The sequence below is a fragment of the Spodoptera frugiperda genome, chromosome 25 (assembly GCF_023101765.2).
Source record: "Spodoptera frugiperda isolate SF20-4 chromosome 25, AGI-APGP_CSIRO_Sfru_2.0, whole genome shotgun sequence".
In the NCBI taxonomy this organism is placed as follows: domain Eukaryota; kingdom Metazoa; phylum Arthropoda; class Insecta; order Lepidoptera; family Noctuidae; genus Spodoptera; species Spodoptera frugiperda.
Window position 1 is genome coordinate 20,781,724 of NC_064236.1, and position 22,720 is coordinate 20,804,443.

The window sequence follows — 22,720 nt, forward strand, 5'->3', positions numbered from 1 at the left end:
ATTATATATTATATAAGTAGGTGCGACTGCACTCGCCACACACAAGAACGACAGTGGTCGTTGACCTCGGACACTAGTGACGGGGTAACACAAACTAATGTTACTAAATAGTGATGTAACAGTTGTTAGTTTTTATTGTTAAGTTTTAAGTATTTTGTTAGTTTTTGTTTAGTGTTTAAGTTTCCAATTAATTTGTGCAAATGTCAATTGGCACTTATATTATTAAATACTAGCTTCCGCCCGCGACTACGCCCGCGCGGATCTCGGTCTTCGCGTGGAAATTTTATTTCTCCATTTTGAGTAACTCTGACAAATACGGCGAGGCCCATAATAATTAAGGAGATTCCTCTATTGAGCTACTGCTGTTGAGTTCGCATTCTGTAGAATAAAACTGAAACATAAAGATTTTTCTACGTATTTTTCTAGGATAAAATGTATCCTATTTTATGCCAAGTTTCATCGAAATCGAACCGTTAGTTTTCACGTGATGCTTGAACATACAGACAGACAAAAAAAATTTTAATCACATATTTATTCTTTCAATATTTTCAATGTACAGAATTTACCCTTCTACAGATTTATTATAATATGAATGAATGAATGAATGAGAGTGTTATAAACGTAAGAGTAGACAAATATAATCAGAAAGCTCCGAACTGCTAAGCTATCGGGAGTTATACGTGATATTGTGAGTCAACCATAAGAGATAGACATTTGCTGTCGTGGAATATTTTTTAAATCATTTTAAGGAGAACATTTCAGTCATACATGATTTCTGTGTAGCTTTAACCATTAAGGCTGCACACGCGACGGAAGCTTAAAAAATGGAGTAAGTTCTCCTAATTTCCCAACGTTCACTGCTCTGCTCCTATTGATCGTAGCGTGATGAAAAGTATCCTATTTTATGCCCGGGATGATAAGGTATAATTATACCAAGTTTCATCGAAATCGAACCGTTAGTTTTCACGTGATGCCTGAACATACAGACAGACAGACAGACAAAAAAAATTTTAATCACATATTTGGGTTTGGTATCGATCCAGTAACACCCCCTGCTATTTAATTTTTCAATATTTTCAATGTACATAATTGACCCTTCTACAGATTTATTATATGTATAGATGCCACCAAAATACAATAGAGTTTTAAATCGCCAAGCGAGAAAACTCATTTATGATTTAACGCAGTTTATGAAAAAATAATATATTTGGTTTATTTGTACTTCGTCACTGATTAGGGAATTTTATTAGTACATTAGGTTTATAAAAAATAATATTGCAGTAATAGTTTTCTTCACGAATGTACCTCCACGAAAGTTCGCAAAGCCTAACTTCAGACCTGCCAGGTCTCGTTCACAGTACAGTACAGTGAATATTCTTACGTTTCCTAGTGTTGTTTAATGTCAAAAGCATTTCTGTGATTTTCATTTTTACATTGAACATCTACAAAAGAAGTAAAAAAGTAAAATATTTTTAATTGGAGCTTATGTTTATATATTGAAGAACTTAATATCAAAATAAATACTTATTAAAGTGATTTCTTTTTCGAGATGTTCTCGTAAAGCACTAAATATTTTTTTATAAGTTGGTATTTTATATTGAAATTATTGGAGGTAGAAACTTTGTGTACGCGTGAGTTTAGTTTTAAAAGTTGTGTAAGCCGAAATCCGTCATTCTCCTTTACTAATAAATCTCATTTTAATCTTTGTTATCTTTTAAAAGTACATTTTAAAATGTTGTGTGGATTGCTATTGCACGGAGAAACTCTAATAAATCCATGTTGTTTTTATTATTTAATATTTTTTCAATCGCATTATCATCCCTTTTGCCTCTTTTTCGTGGAGTAGATCTTCCCAATCCCGCGTTTGCCTTTTCAATTGTCCTATTTGTTATAGCTTGCTCTTTAACTAAGAATGGTAGCATAAAGACCCCGTTTCTGCTTATCAAGCAACGTGTTCCATCTTCTGTGCTATCCTTCAATGTTGTTTTGAGTTCTAGGAAAACCCAGTGTATTATTTTGAAACACAGACCATAGTGAAGGTGGAAACGTAGGTGATGGGCGTGCTATAAGTAATTTATTATTTCTTGTCTCATGAGAATAAATATTTCCCCAAACATAATATTTCCCAAACCAGTTGGCGATATCATTTGCCTCATTGGGTAATACTTCTCTCAAGTTATCGAAAGCATCTTCAGGGGGTTAATATGCAAGTGCGATCATGTGTCTCAACTTGACAGCAAACTCAGTATCCTGGCCATATTTACTTTGCAAACCATTTTGTTGAATTTGACGCCATACATTTTAACCTAAGTGGAATAGACAGCATTTGTGTTGCGCATCAGGAAATTCTTGTTTTACACCATTAATGACTGCCATCTCGAAATCTATCATTATTACTCGTGGGTTCAATTCGATATCATATTCTAGAGCATATGCCTTTAGTGCTTGAAAAAATACAAGTAACAATTTAGCGTCTTCTTCGTTAGAAACGCATATACTAGAGGTACGAAATAACGATCTGGTACCGGTGTACACCAAACCATGTACACTATACATTTGTCTGAAAAGTGTAGGACATGTTTCGAATGTACCAGTCATCAGCCAAAGTTGAGATTTATTTAATAGATTGAATTTGATTTAGTTTACCTTTAAAAAAAGATAACAATTAAAGATTAAAATGTGTTTTATTAGTAAATTTAGTTTTTCTTATATTTTTAAAAAAATATATTGGTCTTTCGATAGAATGAATGCGATGCGTTGAATGCAGCTTAGACAAATGGAATATATCCAGGCTTTCAAATTTGTCTATGTACAAGCGAGGTAGTCGAGTCATAACAGCATTACTCCCATAATTAGACCGATGTGACGGTACACTAAACAAGTGGGTGTGTCTTGTACGAGACCTTTGTGTGCAAAATTCTATGCACGACAAAAGTTCGCCGCTGTCAATCTTACCACGTAGAATATCAAACAGGAGAAGCATATCCATATATAGCAAGTGATAATGACTACAATCCACGTGATACGAAGCATGACGCTTGTTGCTTTTAAAGTTTAAAAATTTTATAAATATTTTTTGAAGACCTTTTAATCTAGAATTATAAACCTTATATTGAGGTGACCAGATTGGACTACAGTGCTCTAGAATGCTACGGACATAGGCATAATATACGATCTTAAGGCTGTAGAGGTTTCTGAACGGTTTACAGGTGCGCAATATTAGGAGAAGCTTTATTAACTATGCTATCGACATGTTGAGAGAAAAGTAATTAGGACTCGAGCATTACACCAAGATCTCTGACTGCATCGACTCTTTAAATTATTTTGTTATCAAAACTGTACATGTAATTTATTGGCTTTTTGCAACGAGTAAAACTAATACATTGACATTTCGAGATATTGATATTGTTTTGTGAAATCAGATCTGTAACCTCCAACAACAACGGCCTGAGATCGCCTAGACAAATAAGATCTGACCCATCTGAGCAGGTCACCATGGATGCCAAGATTTAGCTTTGAAAGCAGGATAACATGACCCACGCGATCGAATGCTTTTCCAAAATCCGTGTAGATCACGTCAACCTGCCCACCAGCTTCCATATTACAGATAACATAGTTACTGAAGGTAGCCAAGTTAGATGTAGTAGAGCGTCGCTTAATAAAACCATGTTGATACGGACCTATGCCATTGACTATCGCAGAGTAAATGCTACTATGGACGATTTTCTCAAACACCTTACTGATTGTATTAAGAATCGATATTGGGCGATAATTTTTAATATCCGATTTCGAGCCTTTCTTATGTACAGGAACAATAAGCGCAGCCTTCCACAAAGAAGGGAAGACACCTTCGGCTAAAGACTTTTTAAACAACAGCGCTATAGGACGTGCTAGACCATCTAGACATTATTATTATTATTATCAGCACAACCACGCAGAAATACTGCATGTAAACCGTCAGTCCCGGGACCTTTAGTTTTGTCTAACGTGCGTAAGATGCTAAGTACAGAGTCCTCAGTGATAGTAAGTGTAGATATTACATCACTCGAACCTTCTACTAATTCACTAGTGGTACATGTAGACCCCACACTTGTGGAAAGGTGTGCAGATGGTCCAGCAAAAACACTATGGAAATATTCACCGAACGCGGTACAGATACTATTATCCTATCATATCCGGCTGCTTTACCTACTTTCAAACTCTTAATGGCACTCATAATGTCATCTATCTGTATATCTCCAATACTAGCACATCCATTATCATCGTTTCCTTCGTCATCTTTCGAATAATTAATAATAATTACTTACCTATATATACGTAATTTTATTATGAATAATGTATGAATGTGCAGGTGATGATGGAGATGGGCGCCCCGTACAATACAGTGGAGCTAGCGTCGTTCATGTCCATCAGTAAGGGATACGTGGGCGAGTGTGGACTCAGGGGAGCCTGGATGGAACTCTGTAACCTGGACCCCGAGGTACAGGCCCATCTCTACAAGGCCATATCCACCATGCTCTGTTCCATTACGCTCGGACAGATTGCCCTCGACTGCGTCGTGAGTACACTACACTACAATACATGACATTTCAACACTCATTACAGCGATATAATAAATCGACACTGACTGTAGGCCAGTACAGATAGGTTTTGAAACAAAATAAATTTATAGTAGAATGAAACCTATTGAAAATGGAAGAGAATATGCTAAATATAGAAAAAAATAAAAATTCCACTCCATCTGAGTTCGGGAAGTGGGGGGAGGTTTTATGAGTAAAAATCGGTTTATCGCAATTTTCGGCGAAACTACAAGTCCTATGAAAAAAAGTTAAATGGCAAAGTTGTAGGTAATAAGAACATCTACAACTTTTGTATTTACACTTTATTTATATTATCTCAAAATTTTGTGAAAAATTAAATAACTATGATTTCGGTTTTTTATTCTTATCTTCGATATTATAGTAGAATGTTTTAATTTATATATATATTTTTAATTGTACATGTACCATTAAATCTTACGCTACATGAGTTAATTGTAATAAATAGCTCAAAATTGTGCATAATGATGAAAATCATTTTTTTCGTTCCGATTTTTTTTAGTTTATTGTGTTTTTTCAGAACATTTTCCGTAGTAACGTTTATTTTTTTTACACTATCGAGTAGAGTTTTACACTAAAGTAGAGATTTCAATAAATAAAAACCCACCGAATTTTATAATAAATAAAGGAATATTAATCGTGGTTGTGGTAAATAATTAAAACGTATTTAACATTTTAAATGGAAGTTTATTTTCACTTGAGAAAAAACGTGGCAAAAACAAAAGACAGTTTTAACATGACATAGACAAAAAAAAAATTACATGTGGACAGCGCCACAGACACAAAATACCAATAAGGTTGCGTTCCTATTTACTAACACCCTCCCTAGGGACGCAACCCCATCATCTTTACACAAAACAAATGTTTGTCGGCAGTAGTGCCCTTAGTTAAATTGTCAGCAATCATCTCCTCACCACTAACATAACTAAACTTTATATTTAAATTGTTGACATGATCTTTGAGAAAATGATAGCGGATGTCAATGTGTCGTGACCTAGGTAAATAACAGTCATTATTGGACAATTTAATTGCGCTCTGGTTATCACTAAATATGACGAGTGGATTGCTCTGTTCTTGACCGAGTTCAGCATGAAGTTGTTGGAGCCATAGCGCCTCCTGTGCTGCCGAAGACATCGACATGTATTCGGCCTCAGCAGTAGATAGTGCCACAGTCTGCTGCTTTTGTGACCGCCAAGATATTGCACCACCCTGTAACAAAAAAATGTAACCCGTGCACGACTTCCTATCGCGCTTATCGCTTGCCCAATCGGCATCACAATATCCTGTGATTTTCTCATTACCATCTTTGGTGTAAATCAACTTCAAGTCTTTGGTACCCTGCAGATATCTGAAAATTCTTTTCACTGCAGCCCAGTGTGCGGTTGTAGGATGTTTGTTAAATCTGCTCAGTGTGTTTACTGCAAACGATATATCAGGTCGGGTACCTTGGGCTACATACAGTAAGGAGCCAATGGCCTGTTGGTATGGGCAATCAGTAATTTCATCTTCTTCACTTTTATCGCCAAGTTTCATGCCAGCTTCAAATGGTGTTTTCACAGATTTACAGTCCGACATTCTGAACCGAGCTAATATTTCATTTATATACTTTTCTTGATCTAGTAGTACATTGTCCCCATCCCTGGTAATATGTAAACCAACACATTGACTTGCTGGACCAATGTCTTTCATTTCAAGCTGTTGCTTCAGTTTCTCCTTGAAAATCATTTTTGTATTTTCTTCAGCAGTGAATAAAATTAAATCATCCACCCAGATGGCTATAAAAGTATTCTTCTCTTTATTGTAATAGACACAAGGATCTGTTTTTGATTGTGTCATTCCTAACTCATGCAGGACAGAATTTAATTTTAAGTTCCAGAGTCTGCTGGCCTGCTTGAGCCCATAAATAGATTTATGTAGCATGCATACCTGAGATCCAACTTTATACTCTTCAAGCTGTTGCATGTAAATCACTCTGTCGATCTCTCCTTGTAGAAAAGCAGATACAGCATCCATTTGATCGATTTCCAACCCATACCTGGCTGCTAAGGCAAATAGATAGCGGATAGTTGTGTACCTGACAACCGGTGAATATATTTCTTCATAGTCAGTACCCCATCTTTGTGCATATCCCTTTATCACAAGCCTTGCCTTGTATCTCACAGCATTCCCACTCTGGTCTGTTTTAGTCTTAAACACCCACTTATTCGGAAGAGCCTTTTTGCCTGGAGGAAGATCTGTCAAAGTCCATGTTTTGTTTTTCATTAGAGAAGTATACTCCTCGTCCATGGCCCTCTTCCATTCTGTAGCTTGTGGTGATGTAAGAGCTTGCTCAACAGTCTGTGGATCAGTGAAATCGGTAAACAAACACAATAGGCCCGTCTTACCATTTTGTGTTTCATCTCGTTTAGCCTGTGATCTTGCTGACCTTAATGTTACATTACTATTGCCATCATGTCTAATTGGATATGGAGGATGGTAAGTTTCATCAAGTTCTTCGGTGTCAGTGTCATACTCACTTGAGTCCTCACTATTAATTAGAGTATCTGAGTCTCTGTTCGATGTCATGGGTGCAGATGAGGATGAAGACTCCTGAGTGTGTATTTCCTTATTCTCACTGCCTGAGTTTGCATCTTCTAATGAACCGGAACTTGCAGTGGCTGTTGGGCTGTCCTTTACTGGAATATAAGTTTCACAACGAATTGGTACACTGACATTTTCAATATATTTTTCAATAAATGAAACATCTCTACTTTTAACAACTTTATGTGTCTTAGGGTCCATAAAACGATACCCCTTTGTATTTTCACAATAGCCCACTAGTATCATCTTTAAGGATTTTCTATCCCACTTTTGGCGTTTTTCTTTTGGTACATAAACCATAGCTTCGGAGCCAAATACTTTCATGTGAGATAAATTAGGTTTCTTACCTTTCCACATTTCATATGGAGTTTTACCTTGTAATGACTTTGTTGGGGAACGATTGATAACATATGCAGCAGTTGCCACAGCTTCAGCCCAGTAGTTCTTCTCCAGGTTGGCATAGAACAACATGCATCGTGCTCGTTCCACTAAAGTCCTGTTCATTCTCTCGGCCATGCCATTTTGCTGGGGAGTGTACGGAGTAGAAGTCTGATGAATTATACCATGGTTAGATAAGAACTTTTCAAAGTTTTGGTTACAGTATTCTCTACCATTATCTGTGCGTAGCTTTGTTATCTTACATTTCAATTCATTCTCCACTTTAAACTTGAAATCTTTAAATGTATCCAAAATGTTTAATTTATCTTTCAGAAAATATACTTGAACCTTTCGTGTGTAGTCATCAATGTAAGTAATAAAGTATTTCATACCTCCAAATGATGAATTTTCCATGGGGCCACACAAGTCTGAATGTATAAGTTCCAGTGGCCTTGTCGCTCTAGAACCAACATTTTTGAATGGCGTCCTTGCTTGCTTACCTTCCATACAATAAGTGCATGTGACATTACATTCTTCCTGAGACAGAGTCACACCATCAGTACAACTGGGCAGCTTCTTCACATCTGGTATATTCAAATGTCCCATTCGCAGGTGCCATAGGTAAGTACTATTACAATTCTGAGAACTTGAGGTTAAATGTGCTACTTCTTTACTGGTATCCATAATATATAACTTGTTGCTCAACGTTGCTGTGCATATCACCTCACCTTTCAAGTTTTTAATTTCACATCCCTTCTTGTTAAAGATAACCTTATGTCCATTATTTACAATAGTACTGACTGAAAGTAAATTAGCAGCTAGCCCAGGGACATACAAAACATTACTGACTTGTATCACTTTATTTTGACTTACATGTACTTCTACACAACCAACTCCCTTCACAGCTAATGGCTCTTTGTTGGCTTCAGTAATTTTACTCACAGATGGTTCAGTGACTTTGTACATCCAATCCTTTCTGCATGTCATGTGCATGGATGCACCGGAGTCTAGAAACCATTTATCATCTCTAATGTTTTCTTTGACGGTTGCTGAAAAAGCTGCTATAAAACTGGAGCTCTCTCCTTTGCTTGCTGATTGTTTCTTTGGCTGTTTACAATATTTGGCAAAAAGTCCACTCTTATTACAATTGTAACATCTGGGTCCCTTTGGTTTCACTGAGTGCACATTTCCTGTTTTCTTTGAGTTCGTGTAGAAAGCAGATGACTTTGATGTGTTGATCTCTTGTATGAGTTTGGTTTTTACTGAATCAGCACTAATTTGGACACCAGAACTCTCTAAGCCCATAATCATAGGCTTGTATTCCTCAGGTAAGCCAGCCAACATCAATGTGCCAAGCCACTCATCGTTGACATCAAATCCTATGTTTCGCAATTTGTGCGCAGTGTTCATTATCTTGCTAACATAGTCTTCAACACTATTACTTGACTCCAGTGAAGTATTTATCAGATCTTTGAGTAGACCTACTCTTCTGGTTAAACCATTGTCATCAAAAGCCCTTTGTAAATTCTCCCATACTTGTTTTGCAGTTTTGCATTCCTGAACATGTACGTAATTCTGAGGGTCCAACAACAGTATCAGCTTTGACTTTGCCTTTATGTCTTTACTTGAATCTACAGGTTTATCATCAGGGTGTTCAACACAACACCATAAATCCTCGTGCTCCAAGTAAGTCTTCACACTAAACTTCCAGGTTGCAAAATTTTCTCTTCCGATCAATTTCTCCAAATTGAACATATTATTAGGACTCATCTTGCTTTGATTTCACCCAAAATATGTAATTTATAACTGTGATCGTAGATTTTCTTAACTTCAAATTCAAATCGCAACAACAATTTTTCGGATTGAAGTTAGTCCACTTTCGCACTGTACCACTACAGAACCACGCTCTGCTACCATAAAGGAATATTAATCGTGGTTGTGGTAAATAATTAAAACGTATTTAACATTTTAAATGGAAGTTTATTTTCACTTGAGAAAAAACGTGGCAAAAACAAAAGACAGTTTTAACATGACATAGACAAAAAAAAAATATTACATGTGGACAGCGCCACAGACACAAAATACCAATAAGGTTGCGTTCCTATTTACTAACAATAAAGCTGATATTTTGACGCGTGAATTTTCGATTGAAAATTAGGATAATTTTTCGGTATTTAATCAATATCTGGTAAAAAAATAATTTTATCTATTCCAAAAAATTACAGTGAGTTTGGTACATATAAAGGCACGTTTTCACAAAATTTCGTTAAAAAATAAATATTTTTGTCGAAGATAAGAATAAAAAACCGAAATCGTAGTTTTTTTAATTTTTCACAAAATTTTGAGATAATATAAATAAAGTGTAAATACAAAAGTTGTAGATGTTTTTATTACCTACAACTTTGCCATTTAACTTTTTTTCATAGGACTTGTAGTTTCGCCAAAAATTGCGATAAACCGATTTTTACTCTGAAAACCTCCCTCCCCCCCCCATTTCCCGAGCTCGGATGGAGTGGAATTTTTATTTTTTTCCATATTTAGCATATTCTCTTCCATTTCCAATAGGTTTCATTCTACTATAAATTTCTTTTACTTTTTACCTTTATTAAAGGTATCTGCACTGGCCTACTGAGCGATTATCCAAAAATAAATCATACATTCACATTATCACTTAAAATTTGACAGTCTGTTAAGTTCCAAAAGCAAGCAATTCAATCTTTATTGATGGTTATATCCAGGTGAAGCCCCCGAAGCCAGGCGAGCCTTCTTACGAACTCTGGCACAAGGAGAAGACGGCCATAATGGAGTGCCTGAAGAAACAAGCCCAAATGATCGCAACATTCAACCCTACGAAGAATCTCCTGTAACGTAGTACAGGTCGGTGATCTACTAGTCGCGCTATGGTACTTGTGATACACACAATAATATCACAAGTATATGTATACATACATATACCTGACTATACCTTGTCCAGGGTGCGATGTATGCCTTCACCCGGATCCAGCTGCCCCCTAAAGCCACGGCGGCGGCGGCCGCTGCCAAGAAGCTGCCCGACGACTTCTACGCATTCAAACTGCTCGAGGAAACCGGTCAGTTTTTACAGACTTGATATACGTGACAGTAACAGACGATGGATATACGTGCGGGGGCTCGGGCGTCCCCGCAGTCTCCAGGCTGGCCTCCCAATGATGTAGCCAACTGCGGTGCGCGTCTGGGGGTCGCCTGTGTGGGGAAACATTTCACTACCGTTCTCTCAGCAACTTATTTACTACTATTAAAACGAGATCTAAAAAAAGGGTTCTTCAACAACGGCTGCACTCCCTCTCCCTCAAAGTGCACCTCTCTAAAGGTGCTCCCACACAGCGGTTATATAACGTTATACAACAATGTGTAACAATAACATTTGTGTTTAAACAAATTATAACAGTGGTTGTAGAGTATGTTACATGCTATTATAAATGTTACACAATGTTGTATAACGTTATATAACTGCTGTGTGGGAGCACCTTTACATCCGAGATCCAAATGTCAATGCGGTCCATCACCATCTAGAGACCGAGAACCCTACGCTCTTGTTTCTCTCGGAGACCCAGATCTTTTTTTGCATCCTATCCTTGGCGGCCTGTCTGCTTCTCTACTAGTGACCCGTCAGCTTGTGCGGATGCCATAACGGGGGTGTTGCGTCAGGGCATGGAATACTACATTCCATTCTCGGACGCGACATCTTTCGGTGGGACTCGTCCATGGTTCGATGCCGACTGCGGACGTGCTGAAGCGCGAAAGCATGCGGCATACTTGGCATGGGCGGATGCCAGGCGTCGTAAGGCTGACGACACTCTTCAGAGGAAGAGAGCCTATAACCGGGCTGCCAAGTCATGCAAAAAGGCATTACGGATGGCTCGGTTCAACCACATTGGCCGAATAGGGAACAAACTGGCTTCTTACCCAGCGGGTAGTAAAGCATTCTGGTCCCTGGCCAAGGCGGTTGAATTGAACTTCTGCCGCCCTTCACTCCCACCTCTCCTGGGGCCTAACGGGACGCTGGCACACACCGCAGTAGAGAAAGCAAACCTGTTTGCTTCTCTATTTGCGGAATCTTCACGTCTTGATACTAAAAGCGCTTTGCCTCCTTCTCTCCATAGAGTTTGCGAGACGAATATGTCAAAAATTCGCATACGACAGAAGGAGGTATATAAGACGTTGCGTAATCTCGACGTGAACAAGGCCAGTGGCCCCGACGGAATCCCAGCCGTGGTTTTAAAAACCTGTGCGCCTGAGTTGTCTCCAATCCTGATACGCCTGTTTCGACTTTCTTTGAATACTGGTCAAGAGCCGGTTGCGTGGAAGCTGGCCAACGTGCAGCCTGTGCCCAAAAAAGGTAGTCATGCCGACCCTAACAATTACCGACCAATCTCAGTCACATCCATACTCTGTAAGAGTATGGAACGTGTGCTTAACAACAGGCTCCTGGCATACCTTGAAGGTAACGACCTCCTCAGCGATCAGCAGTATGGGTTTCGCTGCAACTGTTCCACTGGGGACCTTCTTGCGTATGCCATCCACATTTGGAGCGAGGCCATCGAGATGCACGGGGAGGCAATAGCGGTCTCACTCGATATATCGAAGGCCTTTGACAGGGTTTGGCACGACAGCCTTATCGGCAAGCTTCCTGCATATGGACTTCCCGCTGATCTGTGCAGATGGATTGCAGACTTCCTGAAGGATCGGTCAATCCGAGTAGTCATTGATGGCTGCTCGTCTGACCAATTTGGTATCAACGCCGGAGCCTTTAGGGGTCAGTACTTTCAGCAACGCTCTTTTTGCTGCACATCAACGACCTGCTTAAGCCCGGTATCTTTGGGTATGCAGATGACAGCACAGTTGTTGAAAGGTATGTGTCCGATGCGCGGACTAGCGGAACACAGATCCAGTCTTTAAGAAAATCCATGGTCGAACGGTTGAACTCGTCTTTGAAGGCGATCTCCGATGGCTAAACGTCGGCCCATTTAATATAAAAAAAAAAAAATGACGATGCGCTTGTGGAGGCCCGGCTTCAAAGCCTTGAACACAGGCGCAAGGTCGCAAGCCTTTCCGTTTTTTACCGGATAAATTTCGGAGAGTGTGCGGGGGAATTGCACAACTTGATTTCCCCTAGTCCTTTTCATCATGGAACCACAATACAATCGGCGGGGCGTCACCGCTTCATGGTAGATATCCCACCCACTCACACGAAGCGCTTCGCTTCATATTTATTTATGTCAATGAGTTTCCGATATTTCGGCACTGTCTTTTTACAAGTTTATTTACATTTGTTCTCCACGGACTCTTTGTCCGTGCCCTTGTCATACAATAAATTGTTTGTTTTTCTTTTTACATTAAATTTTATCAATATGATATCTACCTTACACACTACAATTAACCACAACGATTAAATTATAACTACAATAATACTTACGCATTAACATATTTGTTTTTTTTTACTCAACCCCTGTCGGGTGGGCTGACTTCAACAGAGCTTACAGAAGTCAAAGAATTAACAATTATATAATTATGTATATAGCAATTATGTTCTTATTGACGCTTTCCGCATACACATTACCTCCTGCTATATAAATTTTTATTTTAAAAGCGCCCCCACAACTACGGCGTCTCTGTGTTTGATGGCCATTTTCAAGTTGTAGTCCATAATCCTATGGTCGCTCTTAAGGGATTCCTTTTCTGCCTGGGTATAAGGTATATGTACCAGGTATAAGGTGTCAGGGAGTGATTTTGGGATCATCGCTCCCGAGAATCTTTTTGTCTTGAGGGATCTCACGCCCGACCTGGACGAGTATGCCACTGTAAACTGTGTTGAGAGCATACGCCACGTCCATTGGATTCCTGTCATCCTGTGGGTACACAGCAACTCCTGACTTATGGGTGTGATATGTGTAGGGTGGCCGTAGTGGAGAGGTTGTCACGATCAATGAATGGAAGCTGATTTATTTCGGCACTGTTGTAAGTGCCATAATCACGGATGAACTGCAGTATAGGTATGTAGGTGGATGTTTATGAGTAAACATGGTAAATATCCCTCATTGGTCGTGGTACACCTCGATAGTTCACCTAGGTGGACCACGAACAATTTCATTTGTTGGTGGTCTATCTTTCCTTTCTATTAAAAATAATCGCAAAAACGAATGGTTGGTGGTCCACCTTCGAAAAAAATCTTATTATAATACTTGTAATAAAAATTCATCTCTTTTTCGAAATGTTTTATATACGACCCTCAATAAGTTAATGCACTACTGAGTTTACGCAAAACCAAAACCTTAACTTCTAAAAAGGTATCTAGTGAATAAAAAGGTTTATTTATCTCTCATTTTTAACGTAGTTTTTTTATGCTGAGGCCACACTACCGTGGTATGCCAATAATTATTGCCATAACTTAAACCACGATTTATGGTCATAATTTTACAATGCCAATCAATATGGCAAATGGTGGTAGGCAATAGCTCCGGCGGCGGTCTTTTTCGCACATCAAAGAAGATTACCGCAGTATTTAATGCGTTAGTGGCCACACTACCGTTGGTCCAGTATGCAATATGAGTTCACCGGCGACGCGCGTTTCTACCGACATGGAGTGGTCAAATGAAAAAGTGCTCGAGTTTTTGGAATTATTCCAATCCGAACCATCTCTTTGGGATACCCGACAGAAGAATTATTATAATCGCAGGGTACAAAATGATGCCTGGCTTCGGATCAAATCATTTTCAATCATCCACGGTGGCCGGAGATGGTCACGCGATCGGAGTGTCTTCTGCGGCGGCTGGGACGTGAGGAGGATCGTTCCCTCACGCGCTCCGCCTCCTCCTTAGCTAGCATGACTGCTTCGCAGAAGCATTCCCCCTCGCTCCGCACCATGGCCTGAACCAGGGCCGGACGAGGGAGGTCACCGTCGCCGATCACATCCCTAAGGACACGGCGGTGCTCAGCCCATGCAGGGCACACCGCTACTGTATGCTCCACCGTGTCCTCCGGGTGGTCCTCGCAATGACGACACCCGGGCGTTTCCTCCCGCCGAATCCGAAACAGGTACCTACCGAAACTTCCGTGTCCGGTAAGCACCTGCGTGTAGCGGTAGGTGAGGACGCCGTGACGCCTCTCTAGCCACTCCTCAAAGAGGGGACTTACCGCTGCAATAACAGCGAGCCTAGCCCTCGGTTGCGACAGTCGCTGCTTCCATTCCGCCATGAGATCGCGCCAGAGCTCATCCCGCCACGCACTAATCTGACGCGGCAGTGGGGTTTCGCCCCGGCGATGCGCCTCCGCACGTAAGTTGTATACGTGCGCGAGCACTTTCGCCTCCAGATCCCACGGCGGTGATCCCGCAAGGAGGTTAGCCGCCTCCCCGGAGATCGTGCGGTACCCACGGATCATCCGTATGGCCATGACCCTCTGGGATGAAACCAGCGCGCGAGCTGGTCGTCGCCTTAGATTTGGCGCCCACACCGGGGCCCCATAGAGGGCCATGGACCGCACGATCCCCGCGTACAACCTCCGGCAGGAGGCGTTTGGTCCCCCGAGGTTGGGTAGGAGCCGCTTTAGGGCAGCCCCCGTCCGTTCCAACTTGGGAGCCAAACGTCGGGGTCTGGGCGTGATGTGTATGTGAACTTGTATGTTTGTAAACGCACCCACGACACAGGAGAAAATCCTAATGTGGGGCAACGTTTTTTTTTTTTTTTTAGTACGTACGTAGTTTATACGATGAAACCATTTTTAGATTAAGACACAGAATAATAAGTAAACAGAAGCACCACTCCCCGTAACAATTCAAACTTATAAGAGACTCTTGGTTCTGAGCAATAAAGTTCAATTCAGCTCGCATAAGCGCTTTTTACCTACCGAGATATTCACCTATTGTAGTAGTAGTATTGCCGCAGTTTGCCGCTCTCTTCAAACACGTAGCTCTGTCGCTGTCTGGCGCTGAGTGACGTAATACGTATTCGTACTCGTTTCGCTAGGGTTGTGGGCTCGCCGATGCGTTGCGTCTTGCGTTACATTACTTATTATTCTGTGGTACTGTACTGTAGTGTAGTACTACGTGGTACTAATACTACTAACTACTATAATATTCATCGTCTATCTATCTACCTATTTCGACACCAGCAATTTATACTACGATAACTCGAATTTTGATAAAAACTTTTTTTATGCCAAGTTGCTTAAAATGTGTTTTTACATACGTCATAAAAAAATTGAGAAGAAATATGCAAAAATAAGAAAGTTACAAATCTTATAAAACGCTAAGTAAAGGTACTTTTTGAAATCACTCGATTTATATTACGCCAACTATTATTAGCGGAGTGTGCGCGGGGATGAACTTTGGTCAAAATCTGTGCAACACTGCGCTAACTCATAGTTAGCGTAGTTTAGTGCGTTCGTGTGTATACTTGTTCGTTTGTAAAATGAACTACTTAGCGACTTTTACATAGTAAATACTTATGTGTTAACGTATTAATTAGTTTATTAATGGTACGTTGACTATTTTCTTTTGTAAGTAAGAACATGTTCTTTATAAAAATATTGAAATATGCATCAGATGATTAATCATGCACTACGACCTCCCGTACTACACTACGCTAACATTAGTTAGACGTGTATAAGATGTAAAAATTTTTTGATGAATTACGTTTATATACGGCTAACTTGCGCTAAATCAAAAAATAGAAATAATTAAGGAAATATAAATATGAGATATTACAATGAATAAATTAAATATTAAGCATACCAAATTTCAAAAAAGTATCTTAATTAATGTAAAAGTTATCACGTTTTTCCCTTTAAACGTCTCTACTGTAAAGTACGCTTTTTTAGCGTAGTATAAATTGCTGGTGTCGATTTGACCACCTATTCTATCTTACGTTTGATGCGTATGATTGATTACTCAGTCAATCAGGTAGATACTAAAACGAATTTTACATCTCATTTGTAATAAAAAAATGAAAACAAACCTTTACTCAACTCAAGTAGAAAGATACTCATTGAAATAAAAATAAGTTTTGAATGAACTTTGTGTAAAGAGAACCTAACTAAATTCTTAGATCATTTAATTCCTATAAAATTTGGCTTTTCACATGGGTAAACAATTGACAACATTTCATATTTTTAACATGCATATATTATTATGTTATATAAAAGTAAATCGAAAACTAGGGCACCCATATTTTTTCATTTTTCGAAATTATGTACTTTTCATTCATGATTTCGAGTTTGAAATTCAGTGTATTCTAAAAAGACGTAAGTGCCAAATTACGGTAGAATGGCGATAATACCTTTGCCTCACTTAGATCTGTAAAAAAACCTAGTAGATGTCAAATGTACTGTCACTGACAGCTTGTCCAGTGTTGCCAATTTAGTGGAATTTCCACTAGATCTGGTGGTTTAGATATGTGTTTCAGCGGGAAAATATTGGTTTTAGTGGCTAGTGGATATTTTAGTGGACTAGATTGTTTCAGTTAGTGGTAAGTTACAAATTAACCACTAACACTACTCGTAAAATGCTGTATGATTTCTAGTTAAAAATACTTAATTGATACACTTGTTGGCAAGATAATATTGCCTACTCAGAAGGTAAATATTTTTACGCACAATATTCATATAGAAAACGTCAGTTTATACAACGTGTAACAAAAAGGGGTATACACATCAAGTGCACGGTTTCTAGAGGACATAACAAACTATACGGGAAGGGTTTTTTAAACTCATGTTTTCATGGAACGAAGTTATGAATTTTTCCAATACATAAGATACATGAAATCCTACATTTGGTAATGAAATCATTACATCACTTGCAAGAAATCAGCTGATGTGTCAGTGCAAGTGCACTCAATGTACTTAAATAAAATCAAAACCCTTACTCCTGGTATTTCTTCGAATAAAGAAAAAAGGGTTCCGGATATTTATTTTTCGTAACATTTTTTTTTCTTCTTAAAAATTGTTTTTGGAAGAAAGGTTTTAATAAAAAGCAAAGAATATGTTGTTTGTAGACAAACTAAGCCAAAACCTCGAGCGAGTACAAGCACCGGACATTTGTAAAGAAAATCTCGTCGGCCGCATACGTGTCCGTTAGCGCGCTGCTTATTATTTTTTTCTAAATAGACACGCTAGCATGCGAATCGTGCGACCCGCACCAATTTTAAATTACGCTAAGTACATAGACAAGGGTATCCGTTAGGATATGAAATAATTAGGTACCTATCTGGTCTTTACGTGATACAAAGAGATACCATTTTTTTTGTTTTACTTGGATAAGATGGTCTCAAATAAACTAACTTGCTGAGCTTTTCGTGAACTTCTGTCAATCTCTGTCTCCTATCTTTCTGTTGTGGGTACCTACTCTTACCTACCTTACCTAGTCTTAATGAGAAAAACATGCAAAAGTACCAGGAACCCATAAGAAACGAGAATTGTTATTACATACATTGAAGACGTTACGAAAAAGGGTTTCATATCATAATATTGTGTTCAAATGAACCCTAAATATCAATTCTATGCAAGTTATGTGTGTCCTAGTACAAAAAACTCCCAGTGGGTTCCGTTTTTGAATAAATTTTTAATGTACATTTTTACTTGGAGGCGTTTAGAGAGATTGACGGAATTTAAAAAAAAAACTTAGCAAATTAAGTTAGTCTTAATGAGAAAAACATGCAAAAATACTAGGAACCCATAAGAAACGAGAATTGTTATTACAATAATTGAAGACGCTACGAAAAAGGATTTCATATCGTAATATTTTGTTCAAATGAACTCTAAACATCAATTCTAAGCAAATTATGTGTTTCCTAGTACAAATAAACTCACAGGGGGTTCCGTTCGTCATTTTAATTAAATTACCGACAGAATTTACAGATAGATAGACCAAATTTCACGAAAACTCAGCAGCTTAGTTTAGTTAACATGCAAAAGTACTAGGAAACCATAAGAAACGAGAATTGTCATTACATAAATTGAACAACGGTTGCGCACTCACAGATCCCTAATTTCATATTAAATACGATAAAATCTTGTTTCCCAGTCGCACGCGTTGCTTGAGTGTATTATGTGAGAGAGATGGAAATGTTGTCATCGTCTCTTTGGATGTCTCTCTCTCTCTCTCTCTCTCTCTCTGTACATAGTAATTGTCATTGAGGATGGGGGAATCGCTCCGAAAGAAACCGATTTAAAGAAAATACGATTAATCTTTCTTGGTTCGATGTATTTCATAATAGTTAAAAGGACACTGTAAAAATCAAATATTATTTGTAACTACAATAGTTACTTGTAAACTAAGGCTAAGTTGTTAACTCTTTCAGGGCTAATAAGAGTATGTAGTTAAATTCGACGTTTATTTCTAAAATACGTATTTGATTAAATTAATAGACAAAACACACATGTTGTATTTTAATTGGCTACTATTTAATACATTTCTTTACAGTATAATACATAGAAATATCATTCCTAATCTAATTTACATAACCGATTCAATAATAATGTGAACCGATTTAAAATAGGTATCAACCTTTTTGGTTCGCGGCAAGAAGATCTCAGATCGCCAGCCCTAATTGTCAGTGTTGACATAATATTGTCATCATGAACGTTTCAGTTATCTCAATATTTCGGAAAAATATTAGAATTTTAGTTTTTACGAAAAAATATTATCAATTTCTTTAACGTGGAGTTGAATTATCTTTCGTTGGTATTGTAACAGTGTTTGTAAGAGAGAAGATTTAACGTAGCATTCAGAAGGTGTTTGTTATTGTTGTGATTGTGATTGAGATTTGTTTTACAAGCAAGCAAAAGTGTGTTGTGTATTCACTATCACGGTAGTCACATCGAACCACATCTTTAAAAATGTAAGTTAAATAAATTTTTCATTTTAATATTTACAAGGCAAATTTTAGCATACAGATACTAGGCAAACAAAGCGTCTAATGTATCTACGCACGCACCGTCGCCGCGCGAATCAAAATTAGGTAGATAGGTACTAGGCGATCAGATTTACCGAAGCATGTCTCGACCCCGGTAGTGTTGTGACACGTTTGTATGATTTAAAATCAAGAATCATACGACACCAAGAATTTGGTACCAATTTTTTTTTTAACGAATTTTAAGCTGAAACTTTGTGTAGAGATTCTATTAAACATGTATTCTTCAGTGCTTCTTGATGTATATGGGTATTTTGTTACACCCTGTATAAAGAATATTTTAAAATATGGATATTATTATGTAGATTATATTAAGCACAAAAATCTAATAATACAATTAAAATAAAACCCTTTGAAATAATGTGCGTAGTTATTGAAAGAGTAAAGGGGGCCATGAAAATAATATTCATAATCCCTTTTTTTAGATTCTGTGATGATCTTGAGGAGTTCTGGTGGTTTGAGAGGCCGCTAAGATTTAGTGGTTTCTGGTGGTTTTCACGGCCTCATTTGGTGGGCTGGTAAAAATAAAGTTGGCAACACTAAGGTTGTCAAACTCGTTGGTGCGATTGTGTTTGTGTGATTTTAGATTTTGTTATTGTTGTTATAATTATATGATTCCTAGTTGCCGATTGCAGAAACTTGCCGAAAGTTGACTATTTAATGCTATTGCAATATATGCACGAAAATGAATGCTACAATTTTGCAGAAATACGTATTGGTAGTGTTGTTTTTGCAGGCTGGTACAAAACAATATTTTGGATCCTTCATTGGCGTATATGTTTCATTGAAATCCATTTTATTGACGAAATAAAGTCAATCAACAGTTGTGAATAATAACAATAAGCAGTGTGTCGATTCGATAGGAAAATATTGTGTAAAATCAATTTCGATTTCGAATGTAAATAAAAGTTACAGCTTCAATTGACATTAAACATTGACATTTGACACTTGATGTTTTCATCTGAAACCATGATTGCTAAGGCAAAGGTAACGACTGCATTCTGCCGTACCTATGACGTCATCACATGTTTTGTGATTTTAATTATTTTTCTCAGAAATAAAAAATAAAAAAAATATGACATAAATATATTTGAACTCAGGATACGAAAATAAAGAAATGGTATTTTTGTTTCCATGTCGTATCAGTTTTGAAATGTTGTCAATTCTCATTTACTTACAATAACAATATATTTAGTAGTAGTATTTACATTTTGCATTAATTAAAAAGTTATGGAACAAAAACATCAAAAATTCTGGTTTGTTTACATTTTTACGATTCTTAATTTCTTATAATTTCGTAACGCGTTGACCCATTTATATGATTCAAAAGGATAAAATAGTTATAGACCTAGGCCTTTCATTTGACATACACATACACATAATCGTTAAAAAATCTCAACAAACAAAAAATCACATTTTCAAATTGCTCTCGTAATTGTTATAAAAAACAAATTCCTTAAATTCAGACATGAGTCCATATTATTAGTACGTATCAACAAAGTAACTAATTAATGTTAGTAATATGAAGAATGTGAAGCTACACAGTTTTAAAATAAATTTAAACTTATATTTTCTTATCTGCAGGTAATGAAAGAAATGACAATCCCTTGTCCTTTTGTCTTGACATACATCCATCAAATGAGGAATACTTTAAGCCACTCATATTTTAAACTAATTTTGTAAGTTAAGTAAGTAATAAATGATAATAATTAAGTTCCACCAAACGTCTGACGTCCGACCTCTACGCGTGAGCACTGCGCATCGACACCCCGTCCGTCGACATGGGAGTTGGCGCCATCCGAATTTGTAAGCATATATCGCTGCAGGTACGGCCGAGTGGCGGTGGCCTGCCATGGCTCTCCTACACATAAAGCTTGCTTACTTAGTAGCTACTCTTTGTTATACTTTAGACACTATATCGGCTTTACTTATAAAAATCCACTAGTCAACAGCTAAGCAACTATACCTTTTGCGCTATAACAAGGTGCGGCTGACACATGCCTGTTTGACGTTGACGTCTCTCATTAGGGATGGATATTAGAAAAATCGTTTTTTTATCGTTATCGATACTCGCAGCATACATTTAATTCTCTGTAATTTTGTTATGAATTAATGAGTGTGTGTTATTTTGTTATGCAATGTAACTACGTGTATATAGGTACTTGTCTAAATAAATATTTTATGACTACTTATCTTTGTTTATTATATAACAATCAGAACCGGGCTTATAATTTTTTTTAATCATGATTATCAGCCTCTTCTCGTCCGTTGCTGGACATAGGCGTCTCCAAAGGCACTGAAACAGCAACCTCGAGAGGAGACCCATTGAGGGTGATCGGATCCGGAAGAACATGTTCATTGAATAAAACCTTGGTTTTATCTTGGTTCATCCGGAGTCCAATGCGAGCTGAAGAATCAGCCGGGCTTGCACGGTTTCAGCCACAATGACGATATCATCTGCAAATCTCACTCCTCGATGCAGGCGCATAGGTTCAGACTGTTGGTTCTGTACTTGAACAACCATAGTTGTAGCATCATACAGATCTCTCAGCACTTGAATATATCGCCAATCGACTTAGCACCGTTCCAAGGACTCCAGAATAGACCAGGGTTCAATAGAGTCAAAGGCTTTCTCGTAGTACACAAACGCTGGAACGGCTGGAACTCATCGAGTCTTCTCGCGAGACGATTCGTGATGACTCGGGTAAACAGCTTATAGACATGGCTCAGGAGGGAAATAGGTCGACAGTTCTTCAAAAGAGTTTTGTCTCCTTTTTTGAAGAACATTATGACCGCACTCCTGCTCCACGCCCTTGGAGTTCAGATGTAGTCACACCTTGTATGTGACACATATTTTGTTCAAATTCATTTTTGTTAAATTGTATTGGGTTATAGTTTATTGATTCTGTTATTTTATTTGTTAAAGTTTGTGGTTATTACCATGCCTAAACATACAAAAAAATTTGTTTTGGGGAGTCAAGCCAGGGAGCTTGTTGTTCGCCTCCGAGACTACTTTGAAAAAGAACAACAGAATAATGGGCCGTTGTTACCATTAAATCAAATTGTTGAACGAGTAGCCGAAGCTCTGGATATTAGCCGCAATACTGTTTCACGTATAACACGTGAAAAAATTGGCCCAGATGGGATGTCTGACAATAAATTATCATCTCCCAAGAAAAAGCGGACCAAGGTAAAACCAATCACGAATTTAGATGGTTT

General features: G+C 38.1%; 1 pseudogene; it reads left to right on the plus strand.

Moving 5' to 3' along the window:
- LOC118268408 (alanine aminotransferase 2-like) overlaps positions 1–21,693 on the plus strand; it is a 62,713-nt pseudogene extending 41,020 nt beyond the window's left edge.
- The last annotated feature ends 1,027 nt before the right edge of the window (positions 21,694–22,720 follow it).